Source organism: Triticum urartu, chromosome 2 (assembly GCF_003073215.2).
Source record: "Triticum urartu cultivar G1812 chromosome 2, Tu2.1, whole genome shotgun sequence".
Taxonomy (NCBI): domain Eukaryota; kingdom Viridiplantae; phylum Streptophyta; class Magnoliopsida; order Poales; family Poaceae; genus Triticum; species Triticum urartu.
This window is the reverse complement of record NC_053023.1, coordinates 253,616,628-253,639,054: the sequence shown is the minus strand read 5'-3', so window position 1 is coordinate 253,639,054 and position 22,427 is coordinate 253,616,628.

The window sequence follows — 22,427 nt, the reverse complement described above, 5'->3', positions numbered from 1 at the left end:
CATCTGCAGCTCCGTCCAATCGTTGATGAAATCTACCAGTGCTTGAGACTAGAGAGCAGTGCGTGGCACATACTTTAAGCCATGAGGCCCAAGCTCAATGGCCCACATGGAGACTCGTCCTGTGGCTTCTCTATTTTGAATGATATCTCCTAAAGGAGCAGAACTAACCACAGTGATGGGATGACCCTGGAAATATTGCTTAAGCTTCCAGCTCGCCATGAACACCCCATAAACAAGTTTCTCCCAATGTGGATATGTCTGTTTGGACTCAATAAGAACCTCACTGATGTAATAAACCGGTCGTTGTACCAGATATTCCTTGCCAGCCTCTTTGCGCTCTACTACAATGGCCACACTGACAGCACGTGTGTTAGCAGCCACATATAACAACAATGGCTCCTTATCAATAGGAGCAGCAAGGACTGGCGGCTCAGCGAGCTGTCTCTTCAGATCTTCAAAGGCAGCGTTAGCAGCATCACTCCAGACAAAATTGTCTGTCTTCTTCATCATTTGATATGATGGTATGGCCTTCTCACCTAACCGGCTTATGAACCGGCTTAAAGCAGCAATACGACCTGCCGAACGCTAAACATCATTGATGCACGCCGTCTTAGCCAAAGATGTGTTTGCTTTGATCTTCTCTGGGTTAGACGCGATGCCTCTGTTAGAAACCAGAAAACCCAAAAGCTTGCCTGCTGATACTCCAAAAACACACTTGGCCGGGTTAAGCATAATCTTGTAGAACCGGAGGTTATCAAAGGTTTCCTTCAGATCATCTATCAAGGTCTCCTTCTCTCTGGACTTCACCACAATATCGTCCACATAAGCATGAACATTGCACCCAATTCGATTGTGAAGACAGTTCTGCACACATCGCTGATAAGTCGCCTGGGCACTCTAAAGCCCAAAAGGCATAGACACATAGCAGAAGGCTCCAAACGAAGTAATAAAAGTCATCTTCTCCTGGTCCTTAACTGCCATCTTGATCTGATGATAACCATAATAAGCATCCAAAAAGCTCAAACGCTCACAACCCGCTGTAGCATCAATGATTTGATCAATACAAGGGAGAGCGATAGGATCAGCCGGACAAGCCTTGTTTAAGTCCGTGTAATCCACACACGTACGCCAGGTGTCGTTCTTTTTAAGCACGAGTACCGGGTTAGCCAACCACTCTGGATGAAAAACTTCAATAGTGAAAACCGGCCACCAAGAGCCGTGCCACTTCTTCACCAATGGCCTTGCGCCTCTCATTGAACCGCCGAAGAAACTGCTTGACCGGCTTAAATTTTGGATCAATATTGAGAGTGTGCTCTGTGAGTTTCCTCGGTACACCCAGCATGTCAGAAGGTTTCCATGGAAAGATGTCCCGGTTCTCACGGATGAACTCGATGAGCGCTCTTTCCTATTTGGGATCTAGATTAGCACTGATACTAAACTATTTAGATGAGTCACCTAGAACAAAATCGACAAGCTTGGTATCATTAGCTGATTTAAACTTCAGCACCGACTCATGTTCTGTAGTTGGCTTTTTCAAAGACGTCATGTCCGCCGGGGGTCAACATTGTCCTTGTAGAACTTCAACTCCTCTGTTGCACAAACAGATTCAGCGTAAGCAACATCGCCTTCCTCACATTCCAAGGCTATCTTCTGACTCCCATGCACTGTAATGGTGACCTTATGACCCGGCATTTTAAGTTGCAAATATACATAACACGGCCATGCCATGAAATTGGCATAAGCCGGTCGTCCAAACAGGGCGTGATACTGGCTCTTGATTTTGACCACCCCAAAAGTTAACTTCTCGGCCCTAGAATCATGCTCATCTCCAAAGGACACTTCCAGTTCAATCTTACCCACTAGGTACACCGACTTACTAGGCACCACACCATGGAAAACAATTTTGGGCGTTTTAAGATTTTTGCCAGTCAACCCCATGCGACGGAAAGTCTCATAATAGAGGATGTTGATGCTACTGCCTCCGTCCATGAGTACCTTAGTGAATTTATATCCACCAACCTAAGGCGCCACCACCAAGGCAGGTGACCCGGATTGTCAACCCAGGGAGGATGATCTTCCCTACTCTAGAGAATAGGCTGCTCAGACCATCTCAGATAACGAGGGACTGCCGGATCAACAGCATTTACAGCCCTCTTATGAAGCTTCTGGTCCCATCTGCACAAACTGGTGGTGAACACATGGTAATGCCCACTATTCAACTGTTTTGGATTACTCTGATATCCAGACTGTTGTTGCTGCTGACCTCCCTGACCAGATTGCTGATTATAGCCACCTTGATTTCCTTGAATGCCTTGAAAGTTGGAATTTGAACAGCTACCCGGGCCAAGAAAACTGCCACCACCTGAGCCGCCGCTCGGCCCATGATTGCCGTTGAACATGTTAGAATTCTTGAAAGCCTTGATGATCGTACAGTCCTTACGTAGGTGAGTGGCCGGTTTCTGCTGAGTACCGTGCCTTGGACATGGCTCATTTAACAACTGCTCAAGAGTGGGACCTGACCTGCCGGACCGACGAGGTGGCCTCCCCTTACGTCGCTGATTGTTTCCCTGTGCATTGGTGTTAGCCACAAACTCCGAGCTACCGTCAGCCTTACGCTTATTATTACCTCCTTGATTCGCCGGGTTGTGTCGATGACCCTTGGCGTTGCCGTTCTTCTTCCCCTTCCCTGTCTTCTCTTCATCAGACTCTGGATCCTTGGTACTATCAGAGTCGGTGTACTTGACTAGAGCCGCCATTAGCTGGCCCATGTCATTTCAATCGCGCTTGAGCCGCCCCAGCTTCTGTTTCAGAGGCGTAAAATGGTAATTTTTCTCCAACATTAAGACTGCAGAGCCGGCATCCATCTTATCAGATGAATGTATTATGGCTTTGACCCCGACACACCCAATGGGTTGTAGACCCACCTTCCTCTTGCTTACAATTAGTCAAATCCACAATTCACATGGGTTGCTTGCATGTGTCTTTGAAATTCTGAATAAACCGGCCTTTTAACTCTGCCCATGAACCAATGGAATTGGGTGGCAGCCCCTTCAGCCAGGTGCGGGTGGTTCCATCCAACATCATGGTGAGTACTTGGCCATTGCCGCGTCACTGACCTCCAGCAGTTCCATGGCCATCTCATAGCTTTCAATCCATGCCCCTGGCTGTAAATCGGCCATGTAATTAGGCACCTTTCGAGGCCCCTTGAAATCCTTGGGCAAATGCTCATTACGCAGAGCCGGTACCAAGCAAGGGACACCTCTAGTCCTTGTGGTCACGCCTGCCTCAATAGAGGTCGTCGGATGAACCGGAAAAGACTGGCGAGCCACCCGTTGAGACGCCTGCTCAGCTGCCTGTTGAGCCGCCCGATCAACCTCTTGGCGAATCCTGTCCTGGTCAACCAAGTTATGAGCTCCATCGCGCACCGGGTCATGCCCGCACGGCTGGTCACGGCGCCGGGCGTTGCTTGAAATGGCTGTTGAACCTATGTGCCTGCTATAACTCGGGCTCCGGCTTGGTCGAGGGGTCGAATAAACCCTATCTCGACTATAAGAATGTGCCTCCTACTGCGCCAGAGCCGTCTGAAGAAGCTCTCTGATCCTTCGGGTTTCAATCACCGTCGGAGAGTCCCCCTCTGCTGGGAGAGCCGCCAATCGTGCCGCCGCAGCGATCATGTTCTCCAAAGGGTTAGAATAATGACCCGGTGGTATTGGTACATAAGGAGGTGGAGCAGCATTCATACGAGGAAGTTCTATCACCCGTGGCTGAACCGGTGCCCCAGCCCCGGCCGTTGCAACCCGGTTTACCTTCGACGGGTTACTGGGGCCTATGCCGGGTGTGCGGAAGAGGTTTCTAGGATCATAAGTCAGAGGCAGACGGGATTGAGCCATCTGGTGTCTTCTCCTCATGACCTCATTTGATGCGTCCAGATCCATTGTAAGCTGGAAAGCTTCTGATTGAATCTGCTAAGCTCGAGCAGCCAAAGCCGCGCGCTCCGCGGCCATCCTGACGTCCTCCGCTGCTAGGTTTTCCTTGGCTTGTGCTACCCCCTCACCTAATCATGCCACTTTTGCATCATGCTGAGCCTGATTCGTCGGGTTAACCACGGTGGTTAACAGGGCTGTCATCCTATCCATGAGATCCATCAGTACTTGAGCTGGCAGGCGCGCATGGCCTCCTGCCCCGGTGTAACGCCCCGGACACACCCGCCGGTGGTGGTTACTCCCGGCGGGATCTAGAATGGCCCCACAGATCAATACTAGTCTTTTCTGCACACTTTGTCCTCACTCGTGCGCACCCGGGAGCAACTTCCCGGTAGGTCACCCATCCTGAAATTACTCCAAGCTGAGCACGCTTAACTTTGGAGTTCTGTCCGAATGGGTTCAAGAAAAGAAGGAATTCCTTATTGATATGAGTAGTCTATCATCCCTACTAGGCCAGGCTATCACATACACACCCACTCAGAGGAACCAACGTCCTCATCGGGCCACATGAACGTTCCCTCTTGGCACACATGTCTGTGCATCCAGCCCGGTACATGTGCCATGCCGGGTGCCACGACAGGTCACAAACGTCATAAACAACATGACCGCGCACCTGTCCGCAAACATACGTGTAACCGCGAGGGTCGGCTCTGATACCAACTTGTAACGCTCCGGACACACCCGCCGGTGGTCGTTACTCTTGGCGGGATCTAGACTGGCCCCACAGATCAATACTAGTCTTTTCTGTTCACTTTGTCTGCACTCGTGCGCACCCGGGAGCAACTTCCCCGTCGGTCACCCATCCTGAAATTACTCCAAGCTGAGCACGCTTAACTTTGGAATTCTGTCCGAATGGGCTTCTGGAAAAGAAGGAATTCCTTATTGATATGACTAGTCTATCATCCCTATTAAGCCAGGCTATCACACCCGGCCGCCGCTGACCCGGAGGTTATCGCTGCCGCAGCCGTAGAGTTTTGAACGGGTTGCGTGCCAGTCATGAAGATCCCTGCCCTGCTTGGCGGCTCTAAGGGGTCCGAAATACGGCTGCCATCGGAACAGCCCCCAAGGCCACCGTCTTGCAATTGATACAATGAATCTGTCTCACCTGTGGATGACCCACCGTCATAGTAGTTGGCCGTCTCACCGCCAGGCACAGATCCTTCATGGCGGGCTGAGTCTGGGCGGGTCCCACGCACTGAGCCGTCTTGATGATGTTAGTGCAGATATCCGGCTCAGGGCTCGGCTCACCGATCTGGCCGATGAAGACGTGGATTCCGCCGAAGGGGACCTGGTACCCATACTCAATTGAGCCGGCGTCGGGGCCCCAGCCTGCGTCGTCGATGTAGAGCTTGCCACGACAACTCTTGGTCAACCGGCCCACAACGTATCCCTTGAGCCCTTTGAAGCTGCCCTTCAAGAACTCAAATCCACCATGCGCAGGCCCCACGGTGGGCGGCAACTGTCGTGGAATTTTCATGGCAGATGTCCTAGTGAAAGGACTTAATCATGGACCCATTGCAACTAGGAAGCTTAAAGGGGTTAAACAGGAAAAAGGACATGAGGAGTTTATACTGGTTCGGCCCCTTGCGGTGAAGGTAAAAGCCTAATCCAGTTTGAGGTGATATTGCTAGGGTTTCGATGACCGGGGAGAAAATACGCTCAACCGGGCTCTCGACCTGTTGTTTCTTGCCCTGAACCGCCGCCGGGTCGTCCCATTATATACAGAGGCTACCCCCGGCGGCTCATGGAATCCTGAACGGCTCATAAGTAGTGTCCGGCTCGGTCTCTAACTATTCCTGCCTTACAATGCAAGTTATGTACATATGTCGGTTTATCTCTACGGGCCTTGAGTCACCTTTGTGTCTTGGGCCCTTAACTGAACCGTCATCTTCCAGAGCTATCTTGGGCTTCATGAATCGCCAAAGGTATAACCCGGCCCCACCTGGGCGGGTCATATCTAATAGTTATATCCCCAAAACAGCTCGAGGGTTTTGTCGATCCGACTAGCACTAGTAATATATGGAAGCTCAAGAGATCCATTTATGGGTTGAGGCAAGCATCTCGGAGTTGGAACATTCGTTTTGATGAGGTCATCACTGGTCTTAGTTTCATCAAAAGCAATGAGGACACTTGTTTATACAAGCAGTTAAGTGGGAGCTTGATTGTGTTTTTGATCTTGTATGTGGATGACATACTACTGATCGGAGATGATGTTTCGTTGCTGAACTCGGTCAAGGAATCATTGAATGGCAAGTTTTCAATGAAGGACCTTTGTGAGTGAGTTTACATTTTAGGCATCAAGGTCTATAGAGATAGATCGAGGAGGCTACTCGGCTTGAGCCAAAGCACGTACATAGATAAAGTGTTGAAGTGGTACAACATGAGTGAGGCCAAGAAAGGGTTCGTGCCTATCTCACATGGTATAAGGCTAAGCAAGACTCAGAGTCCTTCGACATGTGATGAGCGAATCAGGATGAGTACGATTCCGTATGCCTCGGCAGTTGGATCCATCATGTATGCCATGATATGTACACGGCCTGATGTTGCTTTTGCAATAAGCCTAACAAGTAGATACTAGGCCAACCCAGGTGAGAGTCACTGGGCAACGGTAAAGAATATTTTAAAGTACCTGAAAAGGACTAAAGAGATGTTCCTAGTTTATGGAGGTGAGGAAAAGCTGGTCTTAAGGGGTTACGCCGATGCTAGTTTCCAAACCAATAGAGATGATTGTCGATCACAGTCCGGATTCGTGTATGTCATGAACGGAGGAGCAGTGAGCTGGATGAGTTCCAAGCAGGATACGCTAGTCGATTCTACCACAGAAGCAAAATACATTGCGGCTTGTGAAGTGGCAAAGGAAGGTGTTTGGATCCGGAACTTTCTGGATGATCTTGGTATTTTCCCAACCTCGGTAAAACCGTTGGACCTTTATTGTGATAATTCTGGTGCCATCACACAAGCCAAGGAGCCGAGGGATCACCATAAGACCAGACACATAGATCGAAAATATCACCTGATACGAAAGATCGTAAAGAATGGTGATGTTGAGTTATGCCAAATTCACATGGATGCAAATGTTGCAGATCCATTGACTAAGCCGCTTCCACAATCCAAGTATGAGGGGCACGTTAGAGCTATGGGCATTCGATGTCTATTTGATTGACTCTAGTGCAAGTGGGAGACTGTTGAAGATATGCCCTAGAGGCAATCATGTATGATGATATTTCCTATGTGTTTATGAATAAAGATAGTCCTTGGACATTATCAATGATGTGTATCAGAAAGTACGTGACTTGTTTGTGGGACTATGCATTTTATGATGAACGTCCTAAAAGGTCCCTAGTCAATAGGGCTGTGTGGACGCGCAGCCGACTAGACTAGCCATGGAGTATTGGATGCTAACCGGATAATATGGACTCGGAAGGATCTGGTCAGATGCGATGTAGTCGGATCCGAGTTGAGATAAGGTCCGAGTCGGACAGACCCAACTATGAGACGCAACGATGTGTCATCTGTGAGTCTCTAGTACAACATATATTCTATGTCCTAAGACCTAAGATGGTGCATGTACTCGGGATGGTGACAGACTTGCTTTGGGCCAACCAACCACTACTCCGTGACTGGGTAGTTACAATGGTAGGTTTTGGGCTTGTCCAGATCCATGTTGCGAGACATGATCGAGCAAGATGGGATTTTCCCTTCTGATTAGGAGAGATATACTCTGGGCCCCTCGTGTGATCCGACCAAGATAAGCTTGGCCATGCGATTAGGATTATGAGATAATCCGGTTTGTGGTTGACATCACTGGAACGAAAAGAAGTCGGGCTAGCACAAGGATGACAGACTTGCCTTGAGCCCGACAATTTATATCGTGTGGCAAAGGGAACATATGGGTGATTTACGGGTTCACCTAACTAGCTTCATCGGACACTTGGAGTCGGCATGCTTTGCTAGAGGCCGTTACTGACCAGCTCAATCGAATGTGATATGACTAGCGACCAAGTGAATGAGAATCTAAGGGGTCACGCGCTTAAGGGAAGGAACTTGTGAGGTCCAGTTCGACTCCATGAGTCAGAAGTGATCCTACTCGGACTCAGATCCAGGCTGAACAGATTTTGGGCTTTAGGGTCCGTGCGAGGCCCAAGTGTTGACTCCGAGACGGATGCCTATACAAAATGGGGGTGCGGCACACTCATCAAATTGATCGCTTTAGCGCTTTCACTGGGTTTTGCATGTGTTGCGAATAGCCACCTCCACTCGACCGCCGACTGTGTGATCGGACCTAGCAGTCTGCCGCACGGTGTTCCTCCTGCACACGTGGATACCGTCAGAGGCGGTGCACTTGTGTAGGTGTATCGCGAGAGAAAGATGAAACATGCATGAATGTGCTGGGGGCGTAATTTTAGAGGACCTGGAGATAGTTTGTGTGTGTACGTGAAAGGGTAGTAGAGGGGGTGTATGCGATGGAGAGAGAGATGCTCTTCATTTCTCTTTATTATGACTAACTTTATATATAGTATAAAAATATAAAAATTCGCAATGCGGAATAAATATCGTTGTGGGCATCGTGCAATGCAAATTAACATTCAGACTCCTCCATATAACTTTGTAATGTTGTATAAATGTAGAAATTTTAAAATAATTTTTTGGCCACAGTTTATTCAAAAGGAATGTTGTATGCGAAATAAACATGAAGAGAGGGCTTTTTAGATCGGGGTACGTGATGTAACATGTGTGAATGTGTAGTTGATGTATGTGGCAGGGCCTAGAGAGGTACCTGTGTGTATTATGTATTCGAGAGAGGCATGGATAGAGGGCCCGGCGGGGGCGGGGGGACGTCGGAGAGATAGCATGAGAAATGAGAGAGGTCTAGAGAGAGAGGCAAATGTGATGTCACGTCAAGAGATTCCCTTGAGTGTGTATATGCAAGGGGATAGAGGCACGAGGAGATTTTTTTGTGTGTGGTGGCTATGTTGGTATGTGTGGGTGTGAGAAGATAACGAGACCTGGGGCAGAGGGTGTGTCACCGCGTGAGGTCAGGTGGGCCGAGGTGAGACCCTTGGTTCGGTTCCGTCCAACGCCACATTGGTCGGCCCGTGATGCATTTAGGGAGACCCATGGATGACTAGTCGTACAAGACAAAGATAGCAGAATCGTGAAGGACTCTGTGTCCACTGACAAAGTCGGCTAGGATTTGTAACCCTATGTCCTCGGACTAAGGTAACCCCTTATCTATGATATTACTATTCACCCAACCTAACTTTAAGGGGCATCCTACAAAATGCTCTTCTAGATTCATACTCGTCTATGAGGAAGAGGGGTGTGAGACAATGCGTGAGAGACAAGCCTAAAGATGATGTGCGTACGAGAGTCACATAGGCAGGTCTATGTACATAGAAAGGGTCGATGGGTATTGTGTGTGTGTATGCTTGTGAGAGCAAGAGTTCTTGTGATAAAGGTTAGTGAAAAAGTCGTAAATGGTTACGAGAGGGAGGGAGGTTTATATCGAGAGAATGCCTACGAGAAAGACACCTCGGGAGAGAGTGTGTTAGCATGTGTGAGAGACCACCGATGGAGAGTGAAACTACACGTAGAAGACTGATGTACACATTGATTAAAAAATATAAATTGTATCCAAATATTAGGATGTGATCATGATATTTGCAATTCGCGTAAGGAACGGTTATTGATCCATCAGACATCTAGATTATAATGAATTTGAGCATGTCTATGTTATTATTCGACATAATTGATCCACATAGTTAGTATTTTCAACTCCAGACAATGCATCGCTTTAGGAATCGAATATAAACATGAGTATAGTTCATGTTGTGTGTGTGATGCGGAGCATCCCAAGGTCATCCCCATGGACCTACCATCGCCTCACCAAGTGCCTATCGGACCCATGACACGAGCACGCGCAAGAGCTCTCGAAACCGAGGTGACATCACTCCTCTCACATTTCCACTTTGATGCACATGATACATGGCTACTACCTCATACGGACACATTGTGCATACTCAGGTACCATGGAGAATATCAGGAGCAAGGAGAAGAAGAAGAGGAAGGTGGACGTGAAGATGGAGAAGAAGAAGTGAAGAAGAACAAGTGAAGAAGAAGAAGCTACAGGCTCCGGACAACCAGCCAGGACCGGACGTCCGACGACCTCCTGGCTCCAGACGTCCGACCCAGACCGGACGTCTGACACTTCCACACCCGAGACAAAACTACGGACTTCCGACGCTCCACGGACGACCGAGGCTCCTCGGACGACCGACCCCGACCGGATGTTCGATCGAAGACCAACCGAGCCGAATCTATGGACGTCCGATAGGCACCGGACGTCCGGACCCTCGCGAGCCTCCGGACGTCCGGACCCTCGCGAGCCTCCGGACGTCCGATGCCTGTGTGCTGTTTCTTGTTGGTCCACAGCCCATGTACCCCTTCGCCCCCTCTTTTGCACTAAGACTATGTATAGACCTCCTATTCCTTCTAGCTAGGGTTAACATTGGTTTAGCTCATTTGAGAGATAGAGCATTGCTCATCCACATCGGATCTACTCCTCGAGAGAGACCGCGACATCTTTGGATAAGATCCCTTTGGATTCAAGACCTCCTCGCGGAGAAGAACATAAGGACCTCCTCACGGAGAAGACCGGCTACCCTTGTATCATCTGTAGTTGATCGTGTACCGTGTGAACTCTTATGTATCCGAGTATCTAGCACATGTGTGACTTTCTTGTGTTGGTTTAGTGATTCTCTTGTGTTTCCCTTGTGTTTTCCCTCTTTCCCCCCTCGTGTTCTTCGTGTTCATCGCGGGATCCGCTCCTTTGGTGAAAGACCAGCCGATTAGGGTTCTACCCTACATCATCTTGGTATCAAGAGCCTCGTTGATCATGATTTCGAAACCTCCCTATTGTGGTGCTAGCCTAGTTTTTGTTGTTTTTTGTCCCAAATTCGAAAATTCCCCACAAAAATAGCCCCAAATTTTTTTTGTGATTTGTTGGTGTGTTGAAATTTTATTGGTTTGGATCCGTGGATTTGCTTTGTTTTGAATCGATCTAGCTTTTCCCCCTTGTCTCCAACCTTTCCATCCACAAAATCCTCCGGATTCGACGATTTCCCACATCTCCACCACGAACCCTAGCAGTTCATCCCGTGCCCGAGTTTCGCCCAGGCACCGGACGTCTGACCCTTACCAGACATCCGATGACCGGATGACCGGCCCAGCCCGAATGTCCGACCCACACTGACGAAACTGATTTTTTTCAGTTTTAGTCACCACCACCGCCCCAGTTTTTCCGCATATGCACTCCTACCACCCATATACCATCACCACTTCCGCATACCACCACCATTGCTTACCCGTTTCACACTCCGACACGTCTTGCCACTTCCAGCTTTGAGAATTTGAGTTGCGGTTCCGTATCCTTTTGTGTTTCGGCTATCTAGGTATGGTTCGACATCGACATCACCACCACTCATCTTCGCCACGGACACGACATCATCAACGACCACCTCGATTACATCTTGGTATTCGGTCCACCATTTTGACACCATACCATAAGCAAGAATGGTAACCTCGTCTTGGTATCGTGATACATCATTCTTGCCATTACATTAATAGCCATCATAGCCTTACTCCTTTGCGTTGCTTACCCATCGAGACTAGCCATTGAGTATTACCGGCAATGAGACTTGTGCACATTAGTGATCATACTTCCCATAGCATACATACATCATTGTTGCATATATTGGTATCATCTCTTGTGTCACAAAGTTGTCATCGCATACACATTTGCTATCTTGGTGCGTGAAGCATCGCATGAGAAAAGAGCCCCAACATCAAAGAGACAAACAAGCTTTTAAGCAACAAGGAAAGATAAGCAAAGAGCTTTTAAGCAAGAACCATAGCATCATACAACATTAGGATAGAAGTCGTTGGAACATATCATAGAAACACCTTGCATAGAGCATACTTGGGATAGAAGTCGTTGCATTTTTGCTAAGTAGGTTGTGCACAAGTTCTTGTATCCGCCTATTGTGCAATCGTGCTAGCGTCTGTCTAGTGTTGTGCAACAAGAGCATTTTGTGGATTCCACATTTTCACTACAAAAAAATACACTTCCGTGATGATATGTGTTTGTCACAGTACGTTGCGTTTTTTGTCATGCATGTACATCCATGACAAATTTATGACAGAATCAAGATAGTCATACCTATGTTGTCGTAGAAGTGTTCCATGACATTACCAAAATTATCATCATGGAAGTGTCCACATCCATGACGATAAATCGCGTGTCATAGAAGTGCTTTCGTCAAGGGTGACCGACACGTGGCATCCACCGTAACGGAACGCCGTTAAGCTATCGGGTTTGGTTTTGGATCCGATAACCCGTTAACAGCCCCGACCAATGGGGATTTTCCACATGTAAAATCATCACCGGCTAGAGGAAACATGTGTCGACTCATCATTGGGACAGATGTCATCCGCTCACTCGACAAAAGGCGCCTATGATACGTCGACACGTGGCACGGCCCAACAGTGGCCCATTCCTATGAAAAGGCCGGCCCGTTTGACTTGGTCAAAAGCTGGCGGGCCGGCCCATGGAAAGCATGTTAATGGCCTGTTTGCATATAGCCCATTTACAGCCCGCTAACCCAAGGCCCGTTACGCCCTATCCGAATTAGGCCCAGTAGCGTCATCTGGGCCATCCAATATGATTCCAGCCCGTTTTCACTTCTGGCGCATGTATAGCCCATGACGTCTTTTGGCCCATATGAGGCCCTTTGTAACTCTTGGCCCATTAGCGGCCCGTGCTGAAACTGGCCCGTAATGAACAATGTATTACTTTACACCCATTAACGGCCCGTGGTGAAACTGGCCCGTAATGAACAGTGTATCACTTTATACCCATAAACGGCCCATTATTCCATTGGGCCGTTTCCAGCCCAAGTTAACTTTCGGCCTTCTGAGGGGCCATTTATTCTTGGGCTCATTTGCAGCATTCGGTTACTTACGGCCCGTTACTGTCATTTTCTGCTTGTGGGCAAAATTCAGCCCGTCATTAAAGTCGGCCCGTTTTGGATCGTTAGTCTGTTGGGCCATTTTACTAGCATCACCAAATACGGCCTATTAACGACCCGTTAAGGTCAGCCCATAAAACATACGATTTCCATTAAAGGCCCGTCTACGGCCCATTAAAGGCCTATACAAGACTCATAAATGAGTCCGCGGCCCATGGATCCTACGAGATGTAGAAGGCCCATGGATCCTACGAGACGTAGAAGGCCCATGGATCCGACGGCCCGTGAAGGGCCATAGTCGGGCGAGTTGGCCCCCGTTTGAACGATATAGCATATTCAAAGAATTATCCTACTCAATACTATCACCTCTAAAAACATACACTATACAACAAAGAGATCAAGGCTTAGAAAGGTAGAATAATCCTACACTATACAATAAAGAAATTACAGCCGATTATACCCACGGGGCATTATGGTTCGGCACAGGTGATAATAAAGCATACACAAACAGCAAATTACATACACTGGGCAAATACAGCTCATACATCATGGACGCGCATCAACATAACTCCATTTGAACTATAATCCCTTCAGAAAATATGATTGGCCGGATTCAGATAGCACAAATTTCAGTCTGGAAAATCTCCAATTCCTTCATGGTTACCTCAGTGTCTTGTTTCATTTTTCTTTGACTCCTGCATCTAATACCTGCATGTCCAGTTTCAACTTGTTGATTATACATTGACAATCATGTAAACGTTGTCTTGCCACCTCTAGTTGATGCTCGAGAACATCTGCACATTCCAATTCCAATCCATAATCATTCGGTAACGGCCATGCCGCACTGCTCGCAGATCTTTGTGTTGATGTCACTTCATCCTGAAATGTTTCTGTAAGTACACATGACTAGGGAAAAAATATAGTTACAACAGTGAAGCGAACAAGACACTATTTTGTACTCCCTCTGTTCCAAATTACACGTCGCAGAAGTGGATGTATCTAGAACTAAAATACATCTAGATATATCCATACCTGCGACAAGTAATTCGGAATGGAGGGAGTACTACATGGCAAAACAGGACTAACAATAATGTTACACGTCACTTTCAAAAAAATGTTACACATCATGAAGCATAAGAAGGTGATATTTTAAAAATTATAAAAAAGATAGTCTGTGCAGCCTGCATACAGAAATCCCTCTTAGCTCACCAGAGGAGCATGATGTTGGGGCCCAATCGAAAACACAGACAAGTTACAAATTTAGACAGCATGTTGCGTATAAGTAAGCAAGTAGTTGGCCATTCTATGCCTCAATTAAATTCTTAGGGAGCATAATGAACAACAGAGGGTTTCGTACAAACATACTACAACAGGCAAAACTATGCAATCATTAGCGTAGTATAAACTAGATTGTGAGCCTCATGCAATAATAGTTGGTTAATAGACTTCAAAGCTTCAGGAACACTTCGGCAGAGTAATTAAATGATAAGGCCTTTAATTATGTCAACTAATAGTGATACAAGTACCAAACATCAGGCATGATTATTTGGGCATCTCATTAACTGAGGACAAATAAAGCAATTGAAAACAGAAAATTAACTATGCCTGAAACAAACAAGGAATTGAACTGTTGAGTTGCATACAGTGACTTACCTTAGCAGGTTGAAGAGGATTAGTGCAGCTCCTACTTCTCTTGCAAGGTTCCTTCCTAACATCTTGTATTTGGAAATCCTCAATCTTATCTTCATTGCACCCCCTCTTCAAGGTGACACAAACTAGTTACTTGTCTCCTTGGAAGATAAATATGCATAATTTCCAGTCCATGAACACAAAAGAATGATATTATAACAAAACAACACCACATAATGAAACATGCCTCATATCTTCCACTTGCACACAATGAAATGAGCATTTACTATGTCTGTACTATGTAAAAACTAGGCATACCTTCGAACTGGATCTCTAGGTACTCTTGGAGAGCCTACTGTAGTGTACAGCCAAACCTTTATGTCACCTATGAGTTAGACAAGGCCCCACTACAGCAGCCCTTAGTGTTTAAATTGTTGACAAGCTCTGTTAGAGTGTTAGGTCAAGAACAGCAAGTAATCAAAATAAACAGTCCTAGTATGGCTGGTTGATGCAAACAAGCAATTGAACAGATGTGTGAGCAAATCTTACATATCAAGAAAAGAAGTAAAGAAGGAGGCTTAAATACCATCACTTGACTGACCAGATTTAAGGGGCATTTTAACATCGTGTGCAACGTATGAACTAACATAAACATTGCATATTCCAGATTCTACAATGGAATGCACATGTATTAGGTTATGCCATGTATGATGATGCCTAAATGTACAGATAGCAGACAGGAGTGATTCATCATTGCACGCACAATTGAATTGCAGGTTAAGGGCTAGTTCGATTCCGCCTTTTCAGGCCATATTGTCAAAATAAGCCATAAAAGATGTAAAGAAGTCATTTTTGAGTTATGGGCTTGGGCTTAACTAATTTCGCTTTGGAGGGGGGTGTTTCGGGTAGAACCTCACTAAAAATTGAAGGGAAGGGGAATAGTGAAATGACTCTGTTGTCTGCCTATATTACACTCAGAATGCAATTGCTGACGCCTCTGTCACACTTGACCCTCAAGTAAAAACAAACACGCAAGCATTCATTGCCCTGCCCGCTTGCATCTCCTCTCCCCTTTCCCTCTACCTCGATCCCCTGTCTGCAGCACTAGGGTTCCTCCAGCGAGCCGTCGCCACTGGTCCCATCTGGCCTGGTCCTCGACGATGCTATGTCCAGCTAGGCTACATGGCTGGTGGGTAGGGGAAAATCTCCCTGGCTGCTCCTCCCTCCGGCGCCGCCCCTCATTCTCATGGTCTCCAGTAGATTCTCCATTGTGGTTCGTCCAACGCACTACTCCGGTGGGCGCTGCACAACTACGGCTGATGCCACACTGCGGCATAAGGCACCTTATTCCCCCTCCCCTCCTCCCAGGCCATGGCCTTGAGGTGCTGTTGAAGGATGAGATCATCCAACAAGGTGAGGATCTCCTCTGATTTTTTGCCAAATTTTCATTCTGATCCACTATATGATGAATTGCTATGAGCTGCTGCTTCTGCTGCTGCTATATGATGCATTGCTATGAGCTGCTCCTGCTGCTGCTATATGATGAATTGCTATGAGATGTTGTTGCTGTATGATGTGTTACTATGAGCTGCTGCTGCTATATGATGAATTGCTATGAGATGCTGATGCTGCTATATGATGAGTTGCTACAAGCTGCTCCTACTGCTGCTATAAGATGAATTGCTATGAGCTGCTCCTCCTGCTGCTATATGATGAATTGCTATGAGCTGCTCCTGCTGCTGCTATATGATGAATTGCTATGAGCTGCTGCAGGTATATGATGAATTGCAGGCAGCTGCTGCTGTATGATGAGTTGGTATGAGCTGTTGCTGCTGCTATATGATGCTTTCAGGTGGTGCTGCTATACGATAATAACCAGTCACTTGGACCATTAGATTTCAATAAATAATTGTTCTTCATTTAAATGTGGGTCATGTGTTCTTCGTTTAAATTAGGCAATGGGTTCTCTATGAAAAACATTGACCAAAGTAGATTGTGCCAAGTAGATGGTATTTTTGTATTTGCATTTTGAGCAAATAGTGATGGAATGTTTTCCTTTCATATTAATTACTGCACTGGGTTCAATTTGTGGTGTTTGCAAGTCAAATTAATTTCCATATGGGCAGCAAAATGAAAAAAAATATAATGCAATCTAGACTTTCCACTGATCATACCAAAGATAAGATAAAATGCAATGAAAAGAACTGGTTGGCTTATTACATGGAGCTTATATTCACAGGTGCTTATTTTCTTAGGATAACTCGTAATAAATGTCCCTAAGAAACTTGGCTAATAGAACTGGCATACAAATAACATGTCACGATGATTGCAATGGAGGAGTGACGTACCATAGCACACTGTATAGGCTCATCGCTGCCTCTCCTTTTTTGCGATGTTCCATGAAATTGCCACATACATCTTGTACTTTTTCTTTGTGTAACCCCATCTGCAAGTTGACACGGCTAATTTCAGATGTCTCTACATGATACAACATTGCATATCTCTTGCGCATATTTAAACCACCAATTAACAATTGTGTGTGTACCATAAACTAGCCATGACTCTGAATGCTGGACTAGCAGGCACTCTAAGGGAGCCTAATGTATTGCACTGGAATTCCTACATGCCACCTATGATTTTGTGTAATGTACTGCCCCTGTTCCTAAATATATGTCTTTGTAGAGATTCCAGTATGGACCACATACAAATGTATATAGATGCATTTTCGAGTGTAGATTCACTCCTTTTGCTCCATATGTAGCCTATAGTGGAATCTCTAGAAAGACTTATATTTAGGAACGGAGGTATGAGGTAGTATCATGTATGACATCTACATATCTAATTAGCAGCCAGTAGTAGAAATCATTGTCTACACATAGGGATTACTGGTCAAAAATCCTAGCAAAGCACGCTGGCAGGCACAGAAAAATACAAGAGAGAGAGACGCGCTTACAAGATCAGAGCAATGCCTCAGTCTAGGATGTTGGTTGGCCAAGCTGTTAGATCAGAAGAAACATCGTCCTTGTAGTTTTTGCCAGCTGCATAACAGGTAACAGCGACCGGTTAGTATATTTGAAGTACATCGAGCAGGTGATGCTGGACGGGTTTGAAGGTGACAAGTACCTAGGCCCTGGCGGGTGCTTGGCATATCTCCAAACGGTGGGAATCAGGTTAGAAACATCGAGGGTGATGACGCTGCGCTGGCTGTCGGGGTCCGGTAAGGAGATCTAGAACCGTCGAGTAGGGTGTTTGTGGAGCGGCTCCGGTAGGGTGGACTACGGTGTGGGCGAAGCGGATCTATGTCCGTGGACGAGGGCGTAGGTGAAGCTGCTCCGGTGGTTGGGTTAAGGATAATGTCGACGACGCGGATCTACGGCCGTGGACGGGGCGTCAGAAGCTGCTCCAATGGTTGGGTTAAGGATGGTGTCGACGATGCGGATCTGCGGCCGTGGACGGGGCGTCAGAAGCTGCTCCAGTGGTTGGGTTAAGGGTGGTGTCGACGATGCGGATCTGCGGCCATGGACGTGGTATCAGAAGTTGCTCTGGTAGGTTGGATGAGGGTGCGAGGAAGCAGATCTGAGGCCGTGGACTTGTGAGTTGGCAAAGCGGCCCCGGTAGGGTTGAGAACAGTATAGGCGAAGCTACTCCGGTAGGGTTGACGATGGTGTCAGGGAAGCGGCTCCGGTAGGGTTGAGGAAGGTGTCGGCGAAGCGGCTCTGGTAGGGTTGAGGAAGGTGCCGGCGAAGAGGATCAGAGGTCGTCAACGGGGGCGCCGGTGGGGCGGCTCCGGGGGGTGTGGACGAAGCTTCTCCGGTGGGGAGTACGAATGAGCCGCTGCAGATGTGCGGCGGTTGACGAGAGTACCGACGAAGCAGATCCAGTGCCGTGACAAGGCCGGCACTGAATGGTCTGTGGTACAGTGGTGGATGAGTAGTCTACTTGTTTCTAGGGGAGGTGGGAGGGGTAGATGCGGCCGGAGAAGCAGATCCGGCGAGGTGGACGCCGCTGGCAGTGAATGGGCTATGGTACGCCGATGGATGAGCATTCTAGGGTTTCGAGAGGGGAGGCGAGAAAGGGCGATGAAGTACGGAAGGCGTGATGTAAGATGCTCTGGTGCTGTGGAGTTAGTCGTTTTTGCAGGAGGGGAGAGGAAATGGGGGTGGCATGTAGTGGGGGAACCGAAATTTACCAAAGCAGCCCCGACCTATCATGTAGATGAGGGCGGTATTGTAACTGTTGGTCTCCGTGCACCAAGTACAAAAGGGGGATTTCGCATGCTAAAGACTAAGGTGGCGGAAATTTTAGAAGGAGGGGGGAGATTTTGCCACCCGCGGGATCGTTCGTATCCAGTTTCAACTAATTTTGGACCGTGCTAGCGGGAAGGTCATGCTAGACTGTGTACACGGGGCACGCGTCAGCAGTTAATAACTGGTGTGAAGTCCACCCCAGAAAAAAAAAGACAATAACTCGGGATGATGCGCCGATAACTTGGACGTTCACACGGGCGCGGCCAATCGTATGGGTGTAGTGGCGCGTTCACAAAAAAGGGATCAAACGCTCAGCCTATGTATTTCTCGAGTAAATAGATAATTTAGTTCCATTGGTAATTTACTTTAAACATAATGCATTGACGTGTTAGTGTAGATGCACACAAAAAGAAATGGATATTGTAGTCAGCTACTTAAAAGTGTTACCTCATATGATTACATAGCCTCCATTCATAAATTGCATACCCGTTGAATTCATATATGAATATTACATATATTACTTCAAAATAGAAACTTAAATCATCCAAGACTAATGAATTTGAATGCAAGAGTAACAGTGGTGCATGTACATGATAGCTACATTGGTTGTTTGAAGAAACATCACTGTAACTTTGGCATGCACCACTGAAAAGGTTTATTTAAATAGAAAAAAATGTGATATGTGAGTGTCCAATCTTTATAGCGTTGAATCGATATTGTACCTTTGGCCACGATACGAAGTAGATATTGACTTATGTTCAAGAGATGCACGTCCACGGTCGCTAGATAGTGTTACGTGAATGAATTGTGCAATCTCTCTCACACGCATACATATCTCATTTCCCTGTGGGCATCGGAATCACACACGCGCACTTCATGTATTTCTCCCCCTCCGTGAGTGTTAAATTCGTCTTTCTACCCCGTCCTACAAGTCTCTCACACAGAAACACACACGCTCTCTATGTCTTACATGCCCACCCCTTTAATTCCACCCACCCACAGCCACTAATGTCTCAAAGTATAATAATGTCTCTCACACATATGCTATCTACCTATCCCTTAATATAGCTAGATATGTGTCACACAAACTCCTTCTCCCTACTAGCAAGATGCCCATGTGTTGCACGGAACATCAAGATGCATTTGTATGAGAAGTTTATCTTGTGGGAGAAAATGATGAACGAGGGAATGCCTTATTTGCAAATGCGGAGAGGGGTGTGGGTATCTTTTTGCAAAATTGCCATAGTTACCTTCCTGTCCGTCGGATATAAATCGGATGGCCTATATTGCAGGATGGCGGGAACACCATCATCACCAACTCTGTTTTTTATAAGAGTAGAGATATGTGAGTGTCACTGCCCCCCCACCCCCCACACACACCCACACTTCCCAACACCGAAGGAGTAGGGTGACACCTCGATCTTGATACTAATCTAGCGACTGGCTTCTCTCTCAAACACACACACACGCGCGCGCGCGCGCTAGTTGTGCCTCTGTGCCTACCGCGCACACTCTCTATACGTCTTTCTCTCCCTCCCCCCCAACAATGACAGCAGAAGGGTGACAACTCGATCTGGTCATAATCTGTCAATTGGTTTATCTCCCAAACATTGTGTCTTGGTGCCTCGCTCGGTAGCCCCCTCCCTATGTATACTTCTCGCGCGCGCACAACTGTAGTGACGATGACGCTGAACCCAGTGTGCCTTGTTTTTACCGGCCTCATGTGATAGGTTTCACCCTGTTTTCTGTTAATTAACAAGGCAACCTTTTCTTTGTTACTACTAGTGAATCTGAAATCATTCGGGGCAGACATAGAATATATCACTTCAACCCAATTATCGTAGCAACTATTTTAAAATAAATTAGCTAGCTGCCCGTGCGTTGCACGGAACATCAAGATGCATTTGTATGAGTAATTTATCTTGTGAGAGAAAAGGTTGAATGAGGGAAGTCCTTATTTGCGAACATGGAGAGACGTGTGGGTATATTTTTGCAAAATTGCCATAGTTTCTTTCGTATCCGTTAGGTATAAATCCGACGGCCTATATTGCAGGATGGCACGCACAACATCATCACCAACTCTATTTTCTACTCCCTCCGTCCGAAAATACTTGTGATCAAAATGGATAAAAAGAGATGTATCTAAAACTAAAATACGTCTAGATACATTTCCTTTTATCCATTTTGATGACAAGTATTTCCGGATGGAGGGAGTATTTGTCTTTTTAGAGATTTCAACAAGTAACTATGACCGGACCTTACCAACATACTCAAAAAAGTAGTCCATAATTTTGATGTTACCCTCTTTTCTTGGCGGTGCAGTGCCATCTGGATACCTCATAAATAAATAAAGTACTACATGATACTAATATATGATACATTGCGCAGGAGTACTAAGTATTATTAATACAGTTTTGCTAGAACTTATCTAGATGCTATATAAAGATGTGTGTGTGTGCTGACGTGGGTTGTATTTGTTCTTGTGCAATGAACTGACCACTGCATGTCATGTTTGATAGTGTCAAGTCATTAAAAGCATACAAGCCCCACATCACTGCTTGGTTGATTCCTCTATTTATGTCAAAAAATAAGAAACAACGTGAGAGCTAATGCACCACGCCTATGTGTTTACTATTTGGTTTTCGTAAGATGACTTAATACTCACCTAGACGGAGGGAGTATTCGATTTGACAGCGGGCGGTGCAGTTCCCGATACGGCTTTAATGTAGACGAGGGAGGGAGTAGCGGTTCCCGATATGTTGAACAGCCAATGCATCCTCCTTCAATTAATGCATGAGGGAAGTAATGGGAGGAGGTCCGGGAAAAGAGGCCGCACAATGTGAATGCAACGCAGTTTGCCCTCATTGCCCTCATATAAAGGCGCCCCTCCATTCCAATGCATCTACCAAATCGTACGCACCTAAGCATTTGTCTAAGCACCTACAGTAAGCGCAAAAGAGCTCACTCCAGACCCATGGCGGCGATGCTCGTGAGCGGCCAGCGGCTGCGCCAGATGGTCCACGATGCCGGTCTGCGGCATGGCGTCGAGGATCGTCTCCAGACGGTGTTGGAGACCGGCTGGTGGATGGCCGCCTTCGACGCCAACTACGACTCTCAGTTGGACCAGATGATCGTTGCCATCAGCAACAAGTTCACCGTCCTCAAGAAGCTCGCGGACGACATCGCCGTACTCCTCCAGCCCGCACGCCCGGGCTCCTCATTGCCTGCCACCATAATCGGCCTCCATGGCCAGAACATCTTTCAAGCACTAGTGGCCCTGCGACTGCCCGCCGACGCCACGAAGAATGTCCACCTGGAGGTTGCGCTCGCCGCGAGGCGCCTCGCCCTGCAAGAATTCGTCGACCTACACATCCACATGTATGAGGAAATCGTGTACATAGGTATCTACAAGGCCAGTGAGGACGCTACGACATTGGCCTTCCTCAACCGGCTGGAAGCCTTGGATGCCTTTGCTGAGAAGCACCTCGACCTCGCCACAAAAGCCGTCGCTCCTTAGCCGTCGGCCGGTGGCCCGGCGCACT